General features: G+C 41.4%; 1 long non-coding RNA gene and 1 other non-coding gene across 5 annotated transcripts in view; one reads left to right on the forward strand and one right to left on the reverse strand.

Moving 5' to 3' along the window:
• The window catches only part of LOC135101219 (uncharacterized), a 201,177-nt gene that overhangs the window by 101,730 nt on the left and 74,447 nt on the right, over positions 1–25,000 (forward strand). The window lies entirely within an intron of this gene.
• On the reverse strand, positions 4,114–4,186 carry Trnat-agu (transfer RNA threonine (anticodon AGU)). The gene has a single exon. It is a non-coding gene; the product is annotated as a tRNA-Thr (tRNA).

Consider the following 25,000-nt stretch of genomic DNA (forward strand, 5'->3'; position numbering starts at 1 on the left):
GCGGGGCCCCTCAGGAAGCGTTCTTACTTCACTCATCACCTCCACACCATCCCAAGACCTTGCAGCGAGGATTATAACCTTCACTACTTTCAAAGGTCTCTTACTAGCTGAAGTTATACACGTGTTTTTAAGAGTGTTTTTATGGTTGTGGTGGCAGATGAACAAGATCTCTTCGTTTTTGACGGGAGAAACATTCTTGAGAACCCGGGTAGTCATCTCTGTGGCCTTTGAAAACAATCGTGGCGAGAGAGCAGAGCAGAGCGGTTCAGAATAGGGGCCATAATACACGGAGTCATAAATAATGTGGCACAGACGCGAGGCGGCGGGTGAAGAATGGGATTATGCGCTTCAACTTTAGGGGTAAAAGACTTCGCCCGGAGCCATCCAGGACACAGACGCCCTGGTGAGAGTGGCGGGTGCGGGGACCAGGAGGGAATAGGAAGGCCCGGGTGTCTGATGGAGAGGGATGCTGCTGAGAAGAAAGGAAGCAGAGAGTGTTAGAGAGGATGCGAGAGGGGAGTGAGTGGCAAGGAAAGATGAGAGGATTTAGTGCAAAGATGGGTGTTGGTAGTGAGAGGAGATGGGAGAAGAGGGTGTCGGGGAGACAAAATGGAGGCTTGGGAGTTGTGAGGTTAACATGTGAGGTGGTGATGATGACAAGTGAAAGGAATGATGAGAGGAAGTGATGGAGAGAATTGCGTCTGGAAGGTTACGAAAGGTGTGTATGTATACTCGTATGTATGTATTACGTATGGAGACAGCGATGGTAACATTATCACGTCTGTACCTGAACGCCTCAACAAATTGCCAATCTTTCATTAATCCATCATCCTGTGTTCTTCTTTCTCCCTCTGATTGGTGGGGAGGAACCTTCTGCAGCACTGTCTTATCTCCTAACAAGGAAGTCAGATTAAGCTCCCAAACAGTCATACAAATCTAAGAAAGTCTGTTACTGTTTGGCTTACTTAATCTTACTTAATCCTCCTCCTCCTCCTCCTCCTCCTCCTTCTCCTCCTCCTCCTACTCCTCCTCCCTTTTCTCCTTTTCATCAATTTTCAGTACAGTCCTCTAAGTCTAGTTAATCCACTGCAGTACATAACGAAGCACACCAAGCAACCCTCAGGTTCTCGTACTACAAATCACGTTCCTTTTCGTTCGTGGTGGTGACGCCTGCACCTCCATCCCGGTGCGAGGCAGATCCACCGCTGGGAGGGAAGGAGCGGCCTGAGCTGAGATTTGGGGCAGGAAGACTGGGCCATTAGGAACAACGCCTTGGACACGAAACGCTCCAGCAGGGAATCCTTGGCAGATCCCACACGCATGCATTCACTTGGAGCAATCCCAGCACTTTCTTCTCAGAGACTGCGTGTGTTGTTGGCTGGGTGGAAGGCGCTGGTGGTGCTGGTGGTGATGCGGTGGCCTTGCTTCCCCGACAGTCTTGGGAGTGTGCGAGTATGATTTAACTGACCTTGGCTTCTTTGTGGTGGCTGACTAGGGTTGATTCTTGTGTATTGTCCGTAATTGCTAAAAAGTCTTCCCGTGTTGGATGATGGTTGGCGAGTGTTGCGGGTGAGTGGTGGTGTTTGTGGGAGTGAAACAGGAACCTTTAAAACAAAAGAACTAAATCCCACTAGAGAATTTTGAAGCACGGAGGGATATCCAATTACGACTCATGTTGGTAATTAATTGATTGATTATTTAATTTTTCGCTTTACTAATTCATTCATTCATGGATTTCTAGTTGACTGACTCTAACGCAGCAACACCGAGGCCATGCAGCGCTCGTGTTTACAAAGTCGAGGGGCATTTGAGGGATCTAATGGCCGCTGCCTTGCCTTCCGCTGTCCATTTCCATCAGATACTCACACACAATCTTTGCTCCTCATCCTCTCTGCATATTACTGTATCTGCTAATATACTCATTGTTATTTGAACCCTAAAAAAAATGTATTGTAATGTGTCTATTAAGCAGAAAAGTACCTGTAATAAAACTAACAATCTATGTATAGGTGTGTGTGTGTGTGTGTGTGTGTGTGTATAAGCGCTTATGTATTATATTCATGAATGCCTGGTATGGATATGTACATGTGTATTTGTATGTATTTGGTTGCGTGTGGATGTGAGCTTATATGCGTACTCGTATGTATCATACAGATGTGTGTGTGTGTGTGTGTGTGTGTGTGTGTGTGTGTGTGTGTGTGTGTGTGTAAGAGTGAGAGGTCCTCCCATTCTTCACTTTCAATCTCCCACAGAGCTCAAAGTTATCTTAAATCTTTTCCTTTCTTCTCCACCCTTTCTTCCTTCCCTCCCTCCCTCCCTCCCTCCCTCCCTCCCTCCCTCCCTCCCTCCCTCCCTCCGGCAGTGCCCTTGACCTTGTGTCCGACACGTGCAGGAGGACTGGAAAAACGAGGAGGAGAAAGAGGGAAAAGAGGGAGAAATATAAAAGACTTAAGAAGGGGAAGAAGAGAATGGAAAAAGAAAAGAGGGAGGGAGGGAGCAGTAAAAAAGAGGTCTTATAAAGTTCCTCTCAACCATCCTTATATTTTCTTACCGAAGTCTGACCTTTCTCTCGCCTCCGCCCTAAACTATGCGGCTTCTCATGACTCCACTTAGCGCTCTCTCTCTCTCTCTCTCTCTCTCTCTCTCTCTCTCTCTCTCTCTCTCTCTCTCTCTCTCTCTCTCTCTCTCTCTCTCTCTCTCTCTCTCTCTCTCTCTCTCTCTCTCTCTCTCTCTCTCTCTCTCTCTCTCTCTCTCTCTCTCTCTCTCTCTCTCTCTCTCTCTCTCTCTCTCTCTCTCTCTCTCTCTCTCTCTCTCTCTCTCTCTCTCTCTCTCTCTCTCTCTCTCTCTCTCTCTCTCTCTCTCTCTCTCTCTCTCTCTCTCTCTCTCTCTCTCTCTCTCTCTCTCTCTCTCTCTCTCTCTCTCTCTCTCTCTCTCTCTCTCTCATTAGTAAGAGAAAAACGCTCACTGGCAAATATTCCCCCGACTTCTTAAAATTATGAAGGAGAGATATTTTTCCTCTTAAAGAATTTTCTTAAATTGTTTTATTATTATCATTTATCATTATCGTCACTGGCGTTAGTTATTCATAGCGTGCACGGGCGTGTCACACCCATTTTCTGGCTCATTGATACATTAAATCCATTTATCCGTTATTCATTATTAATAACGTGTCCACGGTACACACACACACACACACACACACACACACACACACACACACACACACACACACACACACACACAGCACAGTCTAACCCACGCTTTGGTGACACAGCAGCATTTTTAATGTAAGAGGGAAACTGGCCAAGGACAACAACAGCACAAAAAATAGCTTAATAAAAAGGCTCATTGAGGTGCTAGTCCTAAATGAAAGGTCTAAAGAAATAATCAGGTATTGGAAGATAAGTGTCTTGAAACCTCCCTCTTGAAAGAGTTCATGTCATAGCAAGGAGGAAATACAGAAGCAAGCAGTGATTAACTTCATGGAAGCTGTTTTAGTTAGAAATGAGATGTGAAGTTTTGAGTTTAGATTATAAGTAAAGGACAGACCGAGGATATTCAGTGTAGAAGAGAGGGACAGTTAAAGTATCATCGAAGAAGATAGGATAGTTATCTGGAAGGTTGTATCGAGTTGATAGATGGAGGAATTAAATTTTTGTGGCATTTAACATTACTAAGTTTGCTCTGCCCCAATCAGAAATTTTAGAGAGATTAGAAGTCAGGTGTTCTGTGGCTTCCCTGCGTGCAATGTTTACTTCCTGAAGAGTTGGACGTCTACGAAAAGACATGTAAAAGTGCAGGGTAGTATCATCAACATAGGAGTGGATAGGACAAGAAGTTTGGTTTAGAAGATCATTGATGAATAATAGGAAGAGAGTAGAAAATAGGACAGAATCCTGAGGAACACCACTGTTAGTAGATGTAGGAGAACAGTGACCGTCTACCACAGCAGCAATAGAACAGTCAGAAAGAAAACTTGAGATGAAGTTAAAGAGAGAAGGAAAAAAGCCGTAGGAGGATAGTTTGGGAGCCAATCCTTTGTGCCAGACTCTATCAAATGCGCGGTACCGCTGCACCACGACAGCTCGATAAAAAATAAAGGTTTTGCACGGTTGCCTTCAGGGAGGATCGAACTCCCGGCCTCTGGTTTACTAGACCAGCGCTCTAGCCACTGAGCTATGAAGGCGCTTAGTTGCCTTGCTGAAATTAATATAAGATACTATTGTTGACAGTACTATCGTCATTATCAGCATCACCATCATTATCAGCAGCAGCAGCAGCACCAGCAGCTACAGCAACAAGTGTGCTTTTTTTTCTAGAAACATTATTTTTGGAAGACAGGGTTGGTTTGAGTTAAATCAAAATTAGATATACCGTATTTAAAATGATTTAATTGTTATATTAAGAGTAAATCTAATGATTAATATATATATATATATATATATATATATATATATATATATATATATATATATATATATATATATATATATATATATATATATATATATATATATATATATATATATATATATATATATATATATATATATATATATATATATATATATATATATATATATATATATATATATATATATATATATATATATATATATATATATATATTTATTTATTTATTTATTTATTTATTTATTTATTTATTTATTTGATTGCAGTTACTCTGTTCTGTTACTTCTGTTTCTTGGTATTTATGTACTAATTACTTTAACATAATAGATATGATTAAACTATTAGACTTACTTATGATTTTTATGTGAAAAACTCATCTTGGGTAACATATATTAAACTATGATTTCATTTAACATTTGCCAAGTTTAATACAAGAAAAATCATAATTTTTTCCAACCCTGCTGCAAAGCCGCAGTGGCATTCCCCTCACCACTTGCACACTGGAACTATTTTGATGTAAAAGAAAATGTAATCAATGTTCCTAAGCAATTATTGACGACTGTTGCATCATTTATGTTACATTTCCTGGAAAGGCTAATATTTGTAGTTTTCATGAATATCTAATAATATAAAAACATGAAAAGTGAGGCAAGCTGCAGCCATCCCTATCATAGATTTATGTAACCTTCTACAGCTCGCTATTGATTCGGCACTAACAGCCTGATTACTGAGTGCACTGCCGCCACGTGGACTGGCACTCTTTTTGAGAACCAGTTTTATAATGACACTGGAAGAGAAATACTTAAACACTAAGCTTCTACCTTTGTATTTGTGACGCTGAAAGACAAAACACGGACTCTGATCACCCCGAAGGTTGTAATGCTGCAGCGGCAGACACATGCATGCTGAAATAATATGCGAAGAATTTCTGTATAAAATATATAAAATTTATGAATTGTTTTTATTGTTTTTATTATGCAACATTTTTTTTTTCTTAACTTTTTTTTTTCTGCGTACGTGTTGACATCATGATTTCCGCAGAAGTTCCCTCTCCTCACTCGTGGTTCAGACATGATCTTTACTCAAGTTTTCCGCAATGAAAGTTTACCTTCTCTCACTACCACAGATCCTCTCTCCTGCATCTTGCTGTTTGTCTTCACGATAGACTCACTCTTCCCCTTCACCATTGTAACATTCCTTCAGTTTCTCTTCTGCACGCTTGCTGACAATGCTTTCTTCCAAACCTTCTCCTTCATGTACTAACCAATATCCTGACTCATGTTTCAGGCAATATTAGGCTTTTTTTCTTCAATTGATGCGAGTTCCCGAGACACTTCGCGGTCTAATCCTATCAATGTCTATTCATGCCACTGTTTGGACGGAGCTTTTCTGCTATCAGTGACTCTTCCTGCTACTGTTTAGGGCGAAAGCTTTGTTCTGTTAACGATGCCGCAGCTACTACTCGTATATAGGGCAGACCATTTCTATCAAGTGATCTTTCCGGTACTGTCTACGGAGGACATAGTTTTCTCTCGATGGATCCTCCCGCCACTGTGTAACTCAACTATCTTTTTAACAACCTGATCGCTTCTTCTTTCTCCTTAACAGTTTTGGTGTATTTCTCGTCCTTTTCCTTTGCTGTCTTCCTGCATCTGTACAGTCTTTTCGATGTCCATTCACCACTGCGCGTTGATTCTACTCATTTCCTGCACAGCTTCCTGGTACTCTTCTTTCACATTCCTTAATTCAAGCTTGGCCTTGTTTCTTTCGTGTTTTACCTCGGCAAGCGTTTCATCTTTTCCTTAATGACCTTCAACACTACGTCTGTGTAATCTTCTCGTGAAACATGTCGACCACTTTCTCCCTTTCCTTCTCGACACAGACGTACAATTTTTCGAAAGCCATATTTTCTCTTTCTCCTTGCGTTCATTCTTGTACACTTCCTCCATATTTTGAAACTGACTTGCTGTATGTCTTTCTCACAACCGCTTGTTACATTTAATATCCTTCTCTGTAATTCTCTGAGCCTTCACTGACGTTTTGTGATGCTTTTTAACTTCGTGCTAAGTCTCGATGTACTTTGAATTTCAAGACTCCTCCTTTGCTAGTTTCAAGGTCAGGTCCTGCAACGCTCCATCCCGCTCTCTTTTATAGGTTTTTCTTTTGATTAGCTGTCCCTTTAGATACATTTGTGCCAGATGATCCTCCTTTTTCTTCGCTTTTTTTTTGCTTTTTTTTTCATTTCTTTTTATATTTATTTTATTTTTTTTTCTCGTATAATGCAGCCGTCTGTGATTTGCAACGATCTGCTTGTATGTGTATTTCTGTCTCGACGGCGTTATTCTCCACCAGTGAGTCCATTCGCTCCCTGCACTCCAGCAAGGCAGCCTCGCACATTTTGTTCACGACGGCGTTTCTCTCTGCCATCCTCTCCTGTACTTCGTTGTCTTCCTCCAAAGCATCCAACAGGGCAAAGCTATCGCGCACTCTGTAACTCCCTGCATGCTTCTCTGTTTTTCCCTTCCTGTGAATTGAATTCTTTCAGGAAGGAGATCTCAAGACACTTCTCCAACTTTGAATAATCCTTTCGGCCGTCCCCCGTCCCTCTTTCTTCTTCTTCTTCTTCTTCTTCTTCTTCTTCTTCTTCTTCTTCTTCTTCTTTCTTTCTTCTTCTTCTTCTTCTTTAGAAATTGGCATCTTAGTGGGACTTTTTTTTCATGTAAATTTTGTTGTCCTTGTCCAGTACTCTTGCATAAAAAAGAAGGCTCGTTTGTTCCTAAAAACTCCTTGGCCTCAGACAAGTTTGCCAGCGTGTTGCAAGCCTTCCTTCTCTGCCTTGAGGCTCAGGTAGTGGCTTGACCTGAGGCTGCGGCTTGCAGGAATGACGCTCCTTAACAATGCGTGATAAGACACTTATAAGTCTTATGATAAGTATTCTAAGCATAATTTTACCAAGCACGAGGTTTCTCAAAATTCTGTTTTAAGACGTATCGTGTTTCTTAATTTATGCTCATGACATATATACTGACAGTGTTACTTTTACTGATTTTATTGTTACAGAAAATAAACCTTGATACCTCACAGAAAACAACGTCAAAAATTGTAATAATGTTGAGCCGTGAATAAAAGCTAACAGATTAAAACTTAAACACAGCTCATGTTGTTGCAGAATACATCTCTAGTGTATGATTGGCTCCAGCACGTAAAGATGCGTTCAGTCCACGAGATTCTTAGAAATAGAAGTTGGTGATGTATGAATTGGAATAAACACCTTCGTAAAGTTTTACATCAGTTAATCCAAAACTTATGGCATTATATACCGAGGTGGACGTGAACTTAACACCACGGCAATAACTACTGTGTATACTTTGCTACTCAAAAATCATGTATTGTATTTCTGTGTGTGGCTACACCGGGGAGTCTTCTCAACAGTGTGTATCAACGACATGAAAAGTGGTTCTAGCATTGATAAAATTTAAAATGAAATATGAATTCAGAAAAATCATTTAACTACTAAATTTATGAAATGTAAAGAATATATGAAAGCAATTTATAATAACTAGTATATTTCACTCGCTAACAAATAGCCGTAGCAATATTTCCAAGATCCAGCATCATGACTTTCAAACGAGGAGGAGTCAGGCAAACTTTTCACGTCCTTAAGGCAGAGCAAGGAAACAACTCTTTCCGGAGCTCAGTACTGCCTTCCAGCCTTCAGGTGCACAACTCTGTCCAACTCATTAAGAAACTACTCAGATGCATACACCAGTAACTGCTTCACGCGTAACATAAAATATATGTAATTCATAAACCAAATAAAATGTTACGTGAATGTTGACAATTCCTTATAAATGACAAACAAAACCAAAAGCCAAAACAAGCACAGTATTTCCATCTTCCTTTCACGTCACTCGCCGCAAAGAATGAAGAAGAAAGAGAGAGAAAAGACAAAGAAAATCTGAAGAAATTTTACTTTTCTTTTTTTATTTCCATTTCTTCTTGGAAGAGAGAGGAAACGAGGAAGAAGAGGAGGAGGAAAGGAAACAGAGGGAAATCTTGGAAGAGGGGGAGATACGAAGAGGAAGAATAAGAAACACGATAAGGAAGAAGGTTATGCAATGGTCAAATCAAAGTAATGAAAAGGAGGGGGGAGAGAGAGAGAGAGAGAGAGAGAGTGAGAGAGAGAGAGGAGAGAGAGAGAGAGAGAGAGAGAGAGAGAGAGAGAGAGAGAGAGATAGGAGAGAGAGAGAGAGAGAGAGAGAGAGAGTCGTTTTCTTCTCTCTTCATTCTTTTCTTCTTTCCCTCCGCTAATCTCACTCACTCATCTCAGACACTCCTCCCTTTCCTCCTCCAGTCTCTCTTCTTCCCTCCTTCACTTTCTCGAGACTTCTTTCCTCCCTCCATCTCTTCCTCTACCTTCCAACATCTCTCCCCTCTTCCCTCACACTATATATATTTATGCCTCTTATCTTCATTCCTCCCCTCTCTCTCTTTCCTCCCTCTCTCCCTTCGCATCATCAGCTCGCGCCTTTATCCCGTAACTCATATCTCCAATACTGTCCCTCCCTCTCCCCCCCCCCCCGCGTCTCTCCCTTCCTCTCTTTACAGCACCTTTTCCTCATACGCTTCTACATAGCTTCTCTCACTCCATCTGGTCTCTCCGTCCCCTCTTCCCTCTCATATAAGGTAGATGTACTTATGTATAAGATATCTTGTTTACTTTTGAGGATAGGTGATATAAAATACACACATATACATATATATAGAGAGAGAAAGGGTGTATATGCAAGGCCACAGATTCTTGCTGCACGATGCGCGAGTTCGGAGCAACTTTGACAATCCATTAATTTAGCACCTAATTAACATTCACGTCGGGTTGTGCGCAGAGGGAATCACGGCTGTTGTGGCGGGAGTAGGGGAAACATTAGGAGAGCTTTGTGTCCGCGACTTCTTTGCTTTTTGTGTGTATTTGTTTATTGGTTCGTTGCATATTCTTTGTCTATCGCGGGGGCTTTTTTTGTTGATATTTAGAGCACCTCGCTTAACTACTACTACTACTACTACTTTTCTTTTTCTTTTTCTTTCTTTCTTCTTCTTCTTCTTCTTCTTCTTCTCCTCCTCCTTCTTCTTCTTCTTCTTCTTCTTCTTCTTCTTCTTCTTCTTCTTCTTCTTCTTCTTCTTCTTCTTCTTCTTCTTCTTCTTCTTCTTCTTCTTCTTCTTCTTCTTCTTCTTCTTCTTCTTCTACTACTACTACTACTACTACTACTACTACTACTACTACTACTACTACTACTACTACTACTACTACTACTTCTCATTTCACTGTTTCCCTGAAGTCAGAGGTACGAGTCTCCTCCAATTGTTTCTTTCCCTTGCATCTTCCTCAGTGACTCCCATCCATCCCTCCCTCCATCTCACTCTCTGTCTTCCCACACAAAAGAGAGAACAGGACGTCAACTTTGTCATCTACAGTCTACATCACTAGTAAATGATTGTGGCAGGCTATTATGACAAGTATTTTCCAGCAGTGAGTGGGTGGGAATTGTTTGTAGTGGTTCTGTGGCAACTCTCGATGTTTTGTTTACTTGTAGGTCGTGAATGAAGGGTGGCTGAGGGATGGGGAGAGGCTGTCCAGTAGTGTCCTTGTGGTGGTGGTGGTGGTGGTGGTGGTCGTGGTGGTGGTGGTGGTGGTGTCATGGTTGCGTTACTTAGAATATTGTGTTGTTGTTCTTGTTGGTGGTGGTGATGTTGGTGGTGTTGTTGCTGATGTTATTATTATTATTATTATTATTATTATTATTATTATTATTATTATTATTATTAATATTATTATTGTTGCTGTTATTATTTCTTTTCTGTATTATTGTTGCTGTTATTATTATTATTATTATTATTATTATTATTATTATTATTATTATTATTACTATTATTATTATTATTATTATTATTATTATTTTATTATTGTTATTATTATTTTGTTGTTACTGTTATCACTTGTATTGTTATTGTATCAGTAATAGTAGTAGTAGTAGTAGTAGTAGTAGTAGTAGTAGTAGTAGTTTTCATCATTAACTAATATTTACTAATATCTAAAAATGCACAAAGCACGCCAACGGAGCAAAACCACCACTAACACAAATGAATTACGAATGCTGCAGAAAAATTAGCGCGAGACTTTTGTTGGAGATCAAAGCGAGATTGAGCACAGCTTGCCGGCCGAAGGGTTGATCACAATTACGGTAATGGCTGCAGTGCGAGAGTGGCAAACAAAGGGATCTGCACTTGGGAGGCACTTTTGCTGCTCGCTTTTGTCGCCAGCTCTTGATCACCTGCTCCCTATCCTGGCTCTCCTCGAACCATTCTTACGGTGCAGTGAGCGAAGGCTGTTCATGGGCAGACATAACATGGCTGGCAAGGTGATGCATGTCTTCCACGAATGCAAGGTGACGTGAATGGTGTGGCGTGTCTGTTGGCTCAATATGGCAATGAACTGATCACCACCTCAAGACAACCGGTATACGTGGCCTGTAAGGTGATGCATGTCTTCCACGAATGCAAGGTGAGGTGAAAGGATTGGCGTGGCTGTTGGCTCAGTACGTGGCAATGAACTGATCACCACCTCAAGACACACGTCAGTGATTTAAAGACCAAAATTATGTCAAGGAACCCTTGCATTACGTGACATTTATAAGGGCGTTGCTGCACACACTTCTCAGGACCAGTGAACCTTTACTGAAACTGCTATTTGGTGTGAAGCAGGACATTTGGACGGTAATCAACAGGTGGTGCTAATATTACTCCTTACTCATCCCTTACACGGCACACCACCCGCTATATATTACATCCCCGCGGCCGGCAGCTCGTGACATGCCACTCCTAAAGCAAAGTATGTGACTGAATGGTCTCGACGCGATTGCACCAGCGCCTGTGTGAGGTGTGTGTAAAGGTGGGGGGGATATAGCGCTCTGGCAGTACCTAAATGATTAAGTCCTTCCTGTCTGACTATATGAACACTGCAAACACACACACACACACACACACACACACACACACACACACACACACACACACACACACACACACACACACACACACACACACACACACACACACACACACACACACACACACACACACACACACACACACACAATCAGTACAAAGCACTTTAACGAGAAAAGCCTCCTTAAGTGTCTCTCATGATTTTGTCGGTTTTTGAGAGAGAGAGAGAGAGAGAGAGAGAGAGAGAGAGAGAGAGAGAGAGAGAGAGAGAGAGAGAGAGAGAGAGAGAGAGAGAGAGAAGGCCGCAGTACACACACACACACACACACACACACACACACACACACACACACACACACACACACTATTTCTCACCATTACCGTGTGACGTCTTGCGTTTCAGAAAACTGCAGTCGAACTCCGAATTCTGAGTTCGCTGGAGAGACTTGTTTGTTGCTTATTACTTGAGCGCAGGTGGCGGTGATGACGCTGGTTGATTGGCCTACACCACTGAGCAAGAAAACACGCGATTAATATGTTTTATGTTTATTTTATTTAATTATACAAATCTAAGTAAATCATGTGAAATTTCGAAGTTGAGAGGTCCCATATCTCCCATACAAGCGAGCACCTTCAGGAACAGCAGCGGCAGTGCAAAGCTTCCCGGCCCGCCACTCTTCCTTGTCTTCATCTGCCAGTCATGGTGAGTAAATATTCAGTCTTGAGACCACAAACACTTGATAATGAACAGCTGAGTTACGTAATGAGACACATCAGCCGGGAAAGTCTGGGTTATGTAACACGGCTAGTTTTGCCAGTTCTATCTGGACGTGTCTTACATTGGCGTCAGGATCAGAAGCAATATGAAAAGATAATTTATTTTGCAAGGAGAGGACAGCTAGTGGTGACGGGAGGAGCTGCTTTGTTGAGGTGAATGTAACCTTTAGACAAAACATAATAACACTACCGCTTGAGAATGTTACACGTACAAAGTGAAGATTGCCTCTCGTCATTTCGTAAAGAAAAACGTGACATTTGAAATAGTTTGCCTTGTAAATATGAAGTAAATGCTTTTATGTTGCGAGGCGTCCAGAGGGAACGTTATATCTGGAGGAGCGACGTCTCCCTGGAAACTTAATGCACTTCTGAAAATATATAAAGCACCCGTCATTCTTCATGTGTGTATTTTAAATTTGATCTTACAAAGAGAACAATGAAATACCAAAAAACAAGAATATATTCTTCCAAAGGTTCTCTATTTTTTATCAGTACTTTTAAAGAGCAACGAACTGCTGAAGAAAGGTCACCAGTGTTGCGGCAGGCTGGTTCAGTGTGCACTACTTCTGAGCTGGCGGAGGAATACAAACGACGCTCAGAAATGAAAGGTGTGATTGTGTTGATTCATGAAATAGCAACAAAATAATGCATGAAATTAGTATGCGAGTAATAATATTCAAAGATTAATTGTTAGTATTGTTAAATACAAATAATATCAATACGTAGAATACTTTCAGACATAGGGACTAGTTCTCAGCACGGACACACGATTTGTAGTGGGGCTTATCAGTGTGTCAACAAGCCTTCCCTCGTGAGGCGGCGGGCGCACTTCAAAAATTGTAAGGCGATTTTAGCAGAGCATAAGCCTTTCAAAATACCAACAATAAACATTACTAATATTACACAATGATAATACTAATTCAATCCAAAGCTATGCAATTGTAAGCCTTAATTTAGTTTGTAGAATTTTCTTAGAATTTGAAGTTTGGAAATATAGTACGAAAGGAAATTAAAAATGGAATATACGCTTCGTTGATTTTGGGAAACATATATAGCTGAAACGCGAGAAACTCCCGCTTTGTCTAGTATCCGGAACCAGAGAGGAGTGTAGCCGGTGGCGCGAGGCAAGGAAAAGTTGACATTTACGCATATATTCATCACGAAAGGCGCCTCCAATACGCGGGTGTGCTCTGTATTTCTCTTCAACTACTGCTGTATCTATTTTAGACTCGGTTTTTCGCATTTATCAGTCTGTCTTTCCCTCCCTTTGTGTTGATGTGCTTGTCTCTGTGTTTGCATGTCTTAGCCTCTGTTTTCGTCTTTTTTTCTGTCTTTCCTGCTGCTTGTCGATGCATCTGCCTGCATGTCTCAACCTCTCTCTCTCTCTCTCTCTCTCTCTCTCTCTCTCTCTCTCTCTCTCTCTCTCTCTCTCTCTCTCTCTCTCTCTCTCTCTCTCTCTCTCTCTCTCTCTCTCTCTCTCTCTCTCTCTCTCTCTCTCTCTCTCTCTCACACACACACACACACACACACACACACACACACACACACACACACACACACACACACACACACACACACACACACACACACACACACACACACACACACACACACACACACACACATGGTCATCAGATCCCGTCACCTCTCCGCTCCCTCGTTTAGTTAACACGTTCACGCTCGGCACATGACAGTGGAATCACGAAATGCAATACAAAACAAGCCTCCGCCAGATAGAACGTGCGCGAGCCTTTGACGACGTTCATCTCATTGTGAAGGCACCGGAATGTGTGGGCCATGTGTCCTGCCTGGCAGTTTCCGGCATTATACATAATTAATTTTAGAGCAACGTTTTAGCTTAAGAAGAGTTGCCCGCTATTTGCCAGCGCGCACCCCTGCTATTTTCTGCCTAATTAACTATTTGTGTGACGGCCCCAAGCTGGCCACTGAGATTTATGGCGAGTGTAATCTTTGTACTCTGCGAAATAAATCTGTAAAGAAAAATTATATATACGTACATGGCCTGGCCTAGTTTGGCGCTCCGTTGTGTACCTCGCCTTCTGTCCGTCCTGTGTGGCGTGGCGTGGCGCGGCGTGGCGTGGCTGGGATTTATGTGGAAAAGAGAGTTTATGTAAAAAAAATAAAGTTGCAAAGGTTGGCATGTCTGATTTCACACATTTGTCGCTGGAAACTTTTTATTTGGATTTGAAAAAGAGTATCAACCACATTGCACGTCCCTTGTGTGTGTGTGTGTGTGTGTGTGTGTGTGTGTGTGTGTGTGTGTGTGTGTGTGTGTGTGTGTGTGTGTGTGTGTGTGTGTGTGTGTGTGTGTGTGTGTGTGTGTGTGTGTGTGTGTGTGTGTGTGTTTTCGTGGACAAACGTTTTTAATGAATCAACAAACACGTACGAACATTGCGAGATGCGTGAATTGTTTTACTTTTTTTTCTCTCTCTCTTTTTATGAACATTTTTCTGTATTTCTGAACTACGTGTTGTTTGTCCCTGGCGCGCGTCATTTCCAGCTATTGTTAGTCTTACGGTATCAGTTTTGTGTTTTAACGACTCGGTTCTATTTCTGAATTGTGCAGGTGTTGCTGACTTAGTGTTCTATTTCTGAATGGTGCAGGTGTTGTTGATTCAGGTCGTCATCTCGAAATGTTATTAATATCAAAGCGGTACTCTCACATCGACTGCCCTAAACTTCCGAGTTGTATAATGTTTTGTGTACTGCGGTATCTCAAAATATCGTAATTCTCGTACTGTCATCCTCACATCGACTGCCCCTTTGCTTCTCAGTTATATAATGTTTGTGTTTCGCGCCATCTAGAAAAAATATCATCATTCTCATAGTAGGAGTGGACAAGATTTTTTTTTTTTTTTTGTCAGCTTTATACTAACGTGTACTTTCGAACTGTGCATCGTCTGGACAGATCGCCATTTCTAAGTATGAACATTCGTACATTATAAGTTTTAGATCTCGTATTCACACCATACTAAATACGCGAGGTGTGTGTATTTTTTTTTTTCAACAGTGCCGTCATTTCAAAATTTCACAATGTTTTAATTCTCACGAAAATCAGGTTTACTTTTTTTTTTCTCTCTCTTTCTATATCAACTTTGTGCTTTTGTCCCCAAATTATTTAGCGTTTGCGGAGTGTGTCATCTCAAACATAATAAATATCGCAGTAGCAGCAGCGCGGGGAGGGAGGGCAGCTAAGACAACCCCAGCACTGCATGATATATTACGCGTAGTACTCGTATATCACGTAATTGTGTTCAGACCTGTCCCTCCCCCCCCCCACACTCCACCACAGCCCGCCGTTCCCCATAATTACAAGCCTGGCACACTCCCCCCACGCCCTTTTGAGTGGGAACCTTCCGGGATGCCCCCCCTCACCTGCCACCAGGCCCTGAGTGGTAATGTGTATTTATGTAGCAGTTAATCAAAGCAACAAAACTCCAACACTTATAGCTAACCAGGATAATAGTGACGTTTACTGCTGGTAGTGGTGGTGGTGGTGGTTGTGTTATAGTAGTAGTAGTAGTAGTAGTAGTAGTAGTAGTAGTAGTAGTAGTAGTAGTAGTAGTAGTAGTAGTAGTAGTAGTAACAGCAGCAACAGCAGCAGCAGCAACAACAACAACAACAACAACAACAACAACAACAACAACAACAACAAAAACAGTAGTAACAGCAACAGTTGCAACAGCAGCAGCAGTAGCAGACATAACAATTCGTAGCATCATCGTCATTTCTTCAGCAGCTACTGGCTCCATTTCTTCATCTATGTACTCTGTAAACTTCTGAAAGCTCCAGCTTCAAGTTTTTCCTTCTTCCTCTTTTTCCTCCGCGGCACTGGTGGGCAGAGGAAGACCGGATATCACGTTACCTCACAAAAGTAGGTTCATCTCGTTGCTGTGAACTTTACTCTTCCCGTCGTGTTTACAGATTGAGGCACTGACATTGTTTTCCTAACTTTATTCCATTCTTGGCCATTCCCTTCCCGAGTCCTCGCGTGCTTCAGATACTGGTTCGGCAGGCACCATTGATCCCAACTTTAACAGCTCGCCGAGACTCTGTTGCCGCGGGAATGTTTAGCTGGAAGCTGGAAACACTGCTATTTGGCACGTACTGTACAGCAAACAGAGCTTCATTTTAGTATATCCTCCTCAAAATAACATCATAATCCAGCTATATTTAGGCTCATATTCAGAAACGCATTGCTCTCTCGCTTCCACCACCACTATTTTCCTAGGCCACGGAGATGATTAGCCGGGCTCTCACACGAGTGTTTCTGATGTTAATAATGAAGAGATTGTATTAATCTGTTATTAGAACAGGAGAGAGAGAGAGAGAGAGAGAGAGAGAGAGAGAGAGAGAGAGAGAGAGAGAGAGAGAGAGAGAGAGAGAGAGAGAGAGAGTAAAATTAAAATCTGTCACTTAAACAAGAACTCTTTGAAAGTGGTGGAGGTGCGGCGCAAAATGGTTTCATGAAGAGTACGGTCCTTAGATTCTTTTAGATGAGAGTATATGAGCTAGATTAACGACGCACTGGTATAGGGGGTAGGGGTTAGCGTGCTCGGTTCACACCCAAGAGAAACCAGAGAATCTCAGGGCTGGGGGAGATTATATGAGCTTCTCTCCTTTCACGCGGCTAGTCTCCCACGCCTAAGCCAGTGCGGCGTGTAATCCTGCTAAACACGTCCATTTAACCACTGAGGAAGAGTTTATTCTCCACTGCACTCATATAGGACCATATTCTGAAGCACTTCGCCGCCTCACCTCCACTACATTCAAAAGATGTTAGTGGAAATTACAAGATATTTGAAGGGTCTTTTTATGGTTCTAGTGACAGATTAACAAGGCTTCTACATGACTGACAAGAGTAAACATTACTGAGAACTAGGTTAATTATCTTTGTGGCCGTAGAAAAATGCCATGGCGAGAGAGTAAAGCGTTTACAAATACGGGCCTAGACTGATGATGATCACTATATGTTAAGTAAGTGAAGGCGAGACTTAGTTATTTCTGTTTGTATAAGATATTGTTCTTCGTCTGTATAGAAACCAATATCCTGTTATATAATGCAGCCTTGTTGTCTCACTTGCAATGGTTGTTCACTCCCACGTACCTTTGGATAATAATAATAATAATAATAATAATAATAATAATAATAATAATAATAATAATAATAATAATAATAATAATAGATACTTTATGATCACGTAACAATATACATGAAATTTGCTACGTGACCTCTTATGAAAACAATAAAATACATTAAATACATTCCCATCTGTTGAGGCATCACTGTCATACAAAACATCGTACATCATCACTCCCATGCACCTCAGGAAACACAAACTACCACTTCCACGCTCACTGGACGCCAAACACTTCAAAACTTCATAATTACTTCTTTTAATGACTTTTGGTAGCCATGGATTCCAGTAGCGAGGGGTGTACTGGTCGCTGGGTTCACAGGGACACACGTGAAGGCTGCAACACACACACGCCTCGCTCAGTTGTGGCCCGTATCCTGAAACGCTTTTCACTCTTACCACGACTATTTTCAAACAGAGATGATTAGCCGGGTTCTCAAGAGTGTTTATATTGTTAATAATGTAGGGATCTTGTTAATCTGTCACTAGAATCTTAAAAACATCCTTAAAACACGTGTAACCTCATCCTTTAGTCTCGAATGTAAGAGTTGCGACAAGAAGGCGCAGGAACGCTTTGCTCTTACACCACGATTGTTTTCAAAGGGCCAAAGAGATGATTTGCCGGGTTCTCAAGAGTGTTTCTCCTGTCAGTAATGTAGAAATTTTGTTAATCTATCACCAGGGCCGTAAAAGCACCCTTAAAAACACGTGCAACTACAACAATAGTCTTTTGAATTTAGTGGAGGTGCTGCGCGGAAGTGTTTCAGAATATGGGGTGAGAACGCGTGATGAAGACCATTAATACATACGCGTAGCTAAGCATGTACGTGCCCTCGAGGCGACAGCTGCTGTGTTACTCATCGCAGACTTTGTTGAACCGCCCATTAAGTTCCGGGTGTTGGTGGCTGAACAGTGAGTAATTTGTCGCTGTTAATGAAGCTCGCCGCGTGTGCAGTCCCACCTTCCTGTTCTTGTGTTTGTTATGAATGGCGCTGAGTCTTTCTCTCTCTCTCTCTCTCTCTCTCTCTCTCTCTCTCTCTCTCTCTCTCTCTCTCTCTCTCTCTCTCTCTCTTCTCTCTCTCTCTCTCTCTCTCTCTCTCTCTCTCTCTCTCTAGTATATTCAGCCATACTGGTAGTAGTAGTAGTAGTAGTAGTAGTAGTAGTAGTAGTAACAGCAACAGCAGTAGTAGTAACAGCAACAGCAGCAGCAGTAGTAGTAGTAGTAGTAGTAGTAGTAGTAGTAGTAGTAGTAGTAGTAGTAGTAGTAGTAGTAGTTGTTGTTGTTGTTGTTGTTGTTGTTGTTGTTGTTGTTGTTGTTGTTGTTGTCGTCGTCGTTGTTGATGTTGCTGTTGTTGTTGTTTTTGTTGTAGAGCACTACTACTACTACTACTACTAGTTCTACTACTACTACTACTACTACTACTACTACTACTACTACTACTATTACTACTACCAACACCACCACCACCACCACCACCACCACCACCACCTCCTCCTAACCCACCTCACTATCAACACCAGCAACATCTTCACATTTCCACATTTTCCCCCTGGCCGTCGTGTGTGCGGGTCGTGGACGTCTCCGCCACCCTCAGGCCGTCGCCGCCCACACAGCCTCGGGGGCGGTGACGGGCGAGGGCTCCGGCAGACTCTTCCGATAATCATTGCAAATCGCGCCGTTAAGGAACACGAGAGAGGGCAGTCTGGGGTGATGTCCTACTGGGTGTCCTTGTGTCCGTGTCTGTGTCCGTGTGTCCGTGTCCTTGCCATTACGAGGGGTCAGGATCGGCTTCGTGTGGGAGGGGGCGAGGACGGCACGTGGACATAATAGACTTATTCTCATTGCCTCAGAAAATATTGGAGAGTTGAGAGTTGCAATATATAGATTCTGGAAGATACGAGGAAAGAAACTGTATGATATGTGATCAGACGAGGGGGGAAAAAAAAGGTTGGGGGAGTATATGTTACGTTACAATAACAGATAGATATTTACTGGTAGCGAAAATGTTTCAGAGGGAAAAGCTTCTATAAAGAAACGCCAAGGGAAAATTAAAAGAAGAGCGCATGACCGGAACAGAAGAAAGAAAACCTGACGGAGAGTTGTTATAGATACATGATCACTGGTGGGGAAAATACTGGAGAGGCGAAAGTTACGATAAGTATTTCTTCAAAGATACGAACAAAGAAAATGGAAAAAAAAATAATAAGTTGCTCGGACGAAGAAAAGACAGCATCAGCGACAACCATTGTAATGAAAGTCAGATACTCGTTGCTGAAAAATGTTAGAGCAGCTAAAGTTACAGTGAACTAAGATACGAGACAAGAAAATGAAACAAGAATGTGTGCACCGGATCGAAGGAAAAAAAAAAAAACACGACTGTGAGGTATACCGTTACACAGGCAGGCACCTTCTGTGAATGCCGTGAGCTGAGAAATGACGGAGGTTCCTTCTCACAGGCTGTCAATCAACGTGAAGGAGTGCGAGATGGGACAATTGCTTCCTGATACACGTGAGTTTCAATTTACACTGGTATTTTTTTTTTTCTTATTTTACCACGAATTCGGGTTAACATGACCTGAAATATATTAAATTTATTTGAATTTACACGAAGTTTTCACTTTAGCACAATTCAGCGTCACCGTTCATTTTCACTGTACATATGTAAATATTGAGAGAATTTTTTCCTTTTCTTCCTGCATTTGTGCCGTTTATAGCTTTTATATCTAAAGCTAGGATTAATAAACAAAGATAAACTGTAGGGATTCGTATTACTCACCATATACATAAAATAAATATAAGGATCCAAATAGTGCAATTTAACAAGTCAAATCCCCTAAGCCCGTTTTACCTTTAGTTTTTATGTATGTTGTTTGTTTTTGGTTTTGTTTTTTCACACGGTTTCCATTTACACGATGCCAGGAAGTCCCCCTATAATGTGTACACTGAGAGTCACCTGCAGTTGATGACTTTGCCCAGTGATCACCTTGGAGGTACGGGTATTGCTAAGAAGACAAGGTACTCGAGAACTCCATAAAAACCTGACGCACTAGAATGTGAATTTAACGCGGGTCAGGTCCACGAGAGTTCGCTTTAAGTCGATTTCCCGCTAAAACGAAATACTGTTTTAATGGAAAGGTTCTTGTGGCAGGAAAACAACACGAGCCAATTTCAATTCGTTTTCAAATCGATTTTTATTCTTTCTTTTTTAGGGTGCCGCTTTAAATCGATAATTTTAAATGGATTCGCGTTAAATCAACGTTCTACTTTATTCGTTTTAAAAAGAGCGAGGAAGTTAGATGGCGCCGTAAGAGCGTCTCAGAGTAGCAGGAACAGAAGACTTGACAAATTACCGGAGTAGTTAATAGGAAATGCTACTTCCTGCTTCAAGACACACGTGCCTCGTCTCCCTGACGTGTAAAAAGGGGAAAAAAATTATTATGGAAGAAGTATACAAGGAATGTGCTACGAAATAAATATTGATCTCTCTCCACTCAGGTAAGGCGATAAAGATTAAAGTGTCAGAAGTGAAAGTGTCAAAGGGAAAATGGGATTGGTACTTTTATGATGATAGAATAAGTTTATGCTACGTGAGTTTTTTTTTTTTTTTTCGGTTAAACTCTCCACTGGCAGACTTTATTTATTTTTTTCCCCATAATGACCTACTTCTTATTACGCGCTCATTCTTTTACTTCAGTCTCTTATTAAAATATTTCTCTAACCTGAAAAGACGAAGTTAATATACTCTCTCTCACTCCTCTCTCTCTCTCTCTCCTCTCTCTCTCTCTCTCTCTCTCTCCTCTCTCTCTCTCTCTCTCTCTCCTCTCTCTCTCTCTCTCTCTCTCTCTCTCTCTCTCTCTCTCTCTCTCTGTGCCCAAACAAATTATTTTTAGTGTTGTGTGCAAACAAAGGGTGACTGTGGCAGCAAAAGCGTTAAATGTTTAGAAGGCAGACATAACGAAGGCCACAGCTGCCCTGATCCACAGACCTGCAGGGCGGGCAGCGCATCCACCGCCTCTTCAGGTATTCTGCTCACTGTGTGCTGCATTAGGCTCGTATTCAGAAACGCTCTGCTCTCTCTCCACGACTACTTTTAAAAGCCACAGAGATGAATATTCGATTTGTCAAGAGTGTTTCTCTTCTTAATAATGTAGAAATCTTGTTAATCTGTCACTAAAGCTGTGGAAATGCTCTTAAATACCAGTGTAGCTTCAATTAAAGTTTTTTTTTTTTTTTTCAATAGTCGGTGTGCGGTGCAGAAATGTTTCAGAATATGATCCATCTGGTGCATCTTACCCGTGACGGGACAGCGAGGAGTTTCAATCACTTTCATCGTAAGGGAGATTTCATGTGTGACGGGCAGCGGGCAATGGGCTGGCACACACTCGAGGCCGTCCATACACCGCCTGTGATGAAGAAAGTGTTCCTTATACTGAGGAGTATTGCAGTTTTCCGTGTTACTGTCCAGCTGTTACCTATTTTTCTCCCTTTGTACTGTGTGAAAAATATTGTGGATACGACCTGGGTATTCCTTACGAAAGGATACTGAAGCTTTTAGATTTACATTCTTTAGAGGCGTAGATTAAGAAGGCACCTGACAGAAGTTTTTGAGTGGCATAGAGCAATGATAGTCTACCCGGTGCATGGTGTACACCACGGCGTATGAATTTTTTTCAGAGGGTACCTGAAAATAGTGGGATAAGTGACACGGCCGGTGTGTATGAGTGTGTTCAGTACTAAAAGGTGTTTTGGGAAGCGTCATGTAAGAAATTCATCTACATTGAAATTAGTGTTACAAATTTATGTATTGTATTATTATATTACATTCAGACACAATTCGCACCTAAATAACAGTTATTTACGACAAAATAGCTTTTTTTGTGTGTTAAAGATAGAGATATAATACTTTTATTTACATGTTTTCAGTCTTAAAACTAGAGAAAAATGTTAAATATTCACGTAATTCTTTTGTAATTAGTTGTCCAAGGCGTTGGCTACGTGAATTCCACAGAAGCTCTCGGAAAGGCGCATGGACTTAGAAAAGGTTGAAAAACACTGTCCTAACCTAACATGGTGCAGAGATGAACACTTTAAATTGCATCGGAGTGTGGGAGGATTACGGAAATGAGGAGGAGTGATGAGGTGCGTGGCGCGGCGTGGTGATTGCAGGAAATGAGCGGTGTGGCGAGGCGCGGCCAGCTGATTCCCGCCTTTGTGGTGAAGCGAGCACCTGAATGGCAATTTGTATTACGCTTACATTTGCCGCTTGTCCATAGAATCTCTGAATCGTACGAGTGGTTTTGTTAATACGTTCTCAGTGAGAGAGAGAGAGAGAGAGAAAGAGAAAGAGAGAGAGAGAGAGAGACGAGGACGACGACGACGACGATGCGTTGCCATACATTTATTAGGACATAAGAAAATAAGGGAAGCTGCAAGAAACCACCAGGCTTACACAACATACCTACCTATTACCACCTATTATCCTTATCCATAAATTTGTCTAATGTTCTTTTAAGGCTCCCTAATAACTCAGCACTAACGACACTGATTACCGAGCCTGTTCATTTATGCAGATATTTTTGAAGTCTCAGTGTATTGACCCACGGCTCTCATGCAGACCAGTGCAGTGCAACATGTCGACGGCAGAAATAAGGCCTTTCATCAACATATCCCTTCCTACATCCACACCATAATAATACTTAGTAATGTGTAGGTACATACAAACACATACGTGACCCGCATGAGTCATATATGTGCCATTAGGACAGATTGGAAGCGAATAGTAAAGAGATTAAAGGAGACTAATATTTGTAATGATAAAAAAGCTTACTGAGAGAGAGAGAGAGAGAGAGAGAGAGAGAGAGAGAGAGAGAGAGAGAGAGAGAGAGAGAGAGAGAGAGAGAGAGAGAGAGAGAGAATCATAATACAGTCATATCATACTAGGAAGGTACCTACACAAGTGATGTATATATAAATAACTAATACATAAATACAATAGCGTCAGAAAACATTGTTCATATTATTTAAATGGAAAAAAGTAAATACGCTGAAGTACAGAAAGCTTAGTAATAATTAAAGAAGACTTGTTTTATCCAGCACTTAAAAATCCAATAACAATTAATGTTTTTTTTTTTTTTTCGGCAGTTCATTTCAGAGTTTTGCCATTTGATGTGTGATGTACCTTTGTGTGTGTGTGTGTGTGTGTGTGTGTGTGTGTGTGTGTGTGTCTGTCTGTCTGTCTGTCTGTCTGTCTGTCTGTCTGTCTGTCTGTCTGTCTGTCTGTTTGTCTGTCTGTGTGTGTGTGTGTGTGTGTGTGTGTGTGTGTATGTGTGTGTGTGTGTGTTTTCTCTCTTTTTCTCTCTCTTTAGTGTGTGTATTGTATTCCTCTCTTGTACCTGTGTGTGTGTGTGTGTGTGTGTGTGTGTGTGTGTGTGTGTGTGTGTGTGTGTGTGTGTGTGTGTGTGTGTGTGTGTGTGTGTGCGCGCGGTGCCCTGAGTACAAAGAGGATAGTTTGGTGCGCTACCCTCAATGACATTGGGTTTCTCAAGCAGAAGGTCTGTGTGGCGTCACGATGGCTGTTTAACTTAGCAGGTCACAAGTATTTCCGCGTATTAAAACATTTGGAACATTTTTACAAACATTTATTCGTCACCTAAATTTACAAATGTTTACTAACTTTAACACACTTTGATTTATTTAATATTTCTTTAGGGTTAGTCCTTTTTTAATCTTTTTTTTTTCTGCGTAATAAAAACGAGCGAAAAGGAAAGTATTCAAGGCACCTCCATGTACGGCAGAACAATACAAGCAATGCAGGCAAGCTAGCAATAAAAATCCAACTATGATCATATTTCCTACTTTTGATTAATACACCACGTAATTTACTAAGTTTCCTCATTACTTCAGGTATTGAACGTTTCCAACAGTGATGACACCTAGAGACTTCCATTCTTCTACCTGCTTCAACAAGAGACTCCCAATGTAACATACGGTGGTTGAATTATTGAACCTTTTACTGCTATGAGCGTCTTTTCTTACATTCAGAACACTGTTAAAATATTTGCACAGAGATCCAGGAAAAGAGCGACAAGGAGATCGATATTTTTTTCGCCTTTTCTACTCTTTCGAGGAATTGAAGATAATGTACTACAAGAATAAGTGCGTAAAAAAATTATCTTGGGAAAAATTGTATGAGTATGCCACAGAGAGAGAGAGAGAGAGAGAGAGAGAGAGAGAGAGAGAGAGAGAGAGAGAGAGAGAGAGAGAGAGAGAGAGAGAGAGAGAGTAGGCAGCCAGGCCATAGCAGGTTATCTCGCTCTATTAAGTAAGTAAATTTAGACCTTCATTTTTATCTAATTGGCGTGTAGAGGAGCGAGTCAGCTGGGGTCCCAAAGAGGAGGTTAATTCGCGTTTATTCAAGTGGATTTTTAGGTCCAGCGAGTTAGGTAATTTCAGTCCAATTAGATCGATACTTTGTGAAAATTATGCTTCTAACCACCTGCCTCTCTCAGCTCCCTCACCCCTTCATGACCTGCTGCCCGGCGCATTTTTTTTTCTTTTTTTTTTTAACTCATGAAACGCTGCTTTGATTTCCTCTCTCTCTCTCTCTCTCTCTCTCTCTCTCTCTCTCTCTCTCTCTCTCTCTCTCTCT

The sequence above is a fragment of the Scylla paramamosain genome, chromosome 6 (assembly GCF_035594125.1).
Source record: "Scylla paramamosain isolate STU-SP2022 chromosome 6, ASM3559412v1, whole genome shotgun sequence".
Lineage (NCBI taxonomy): Eukaryota > Metazoa > Arthropoda > Malacostraca > Decapoda > Portunidae > Scylla > Scylla paramamosain.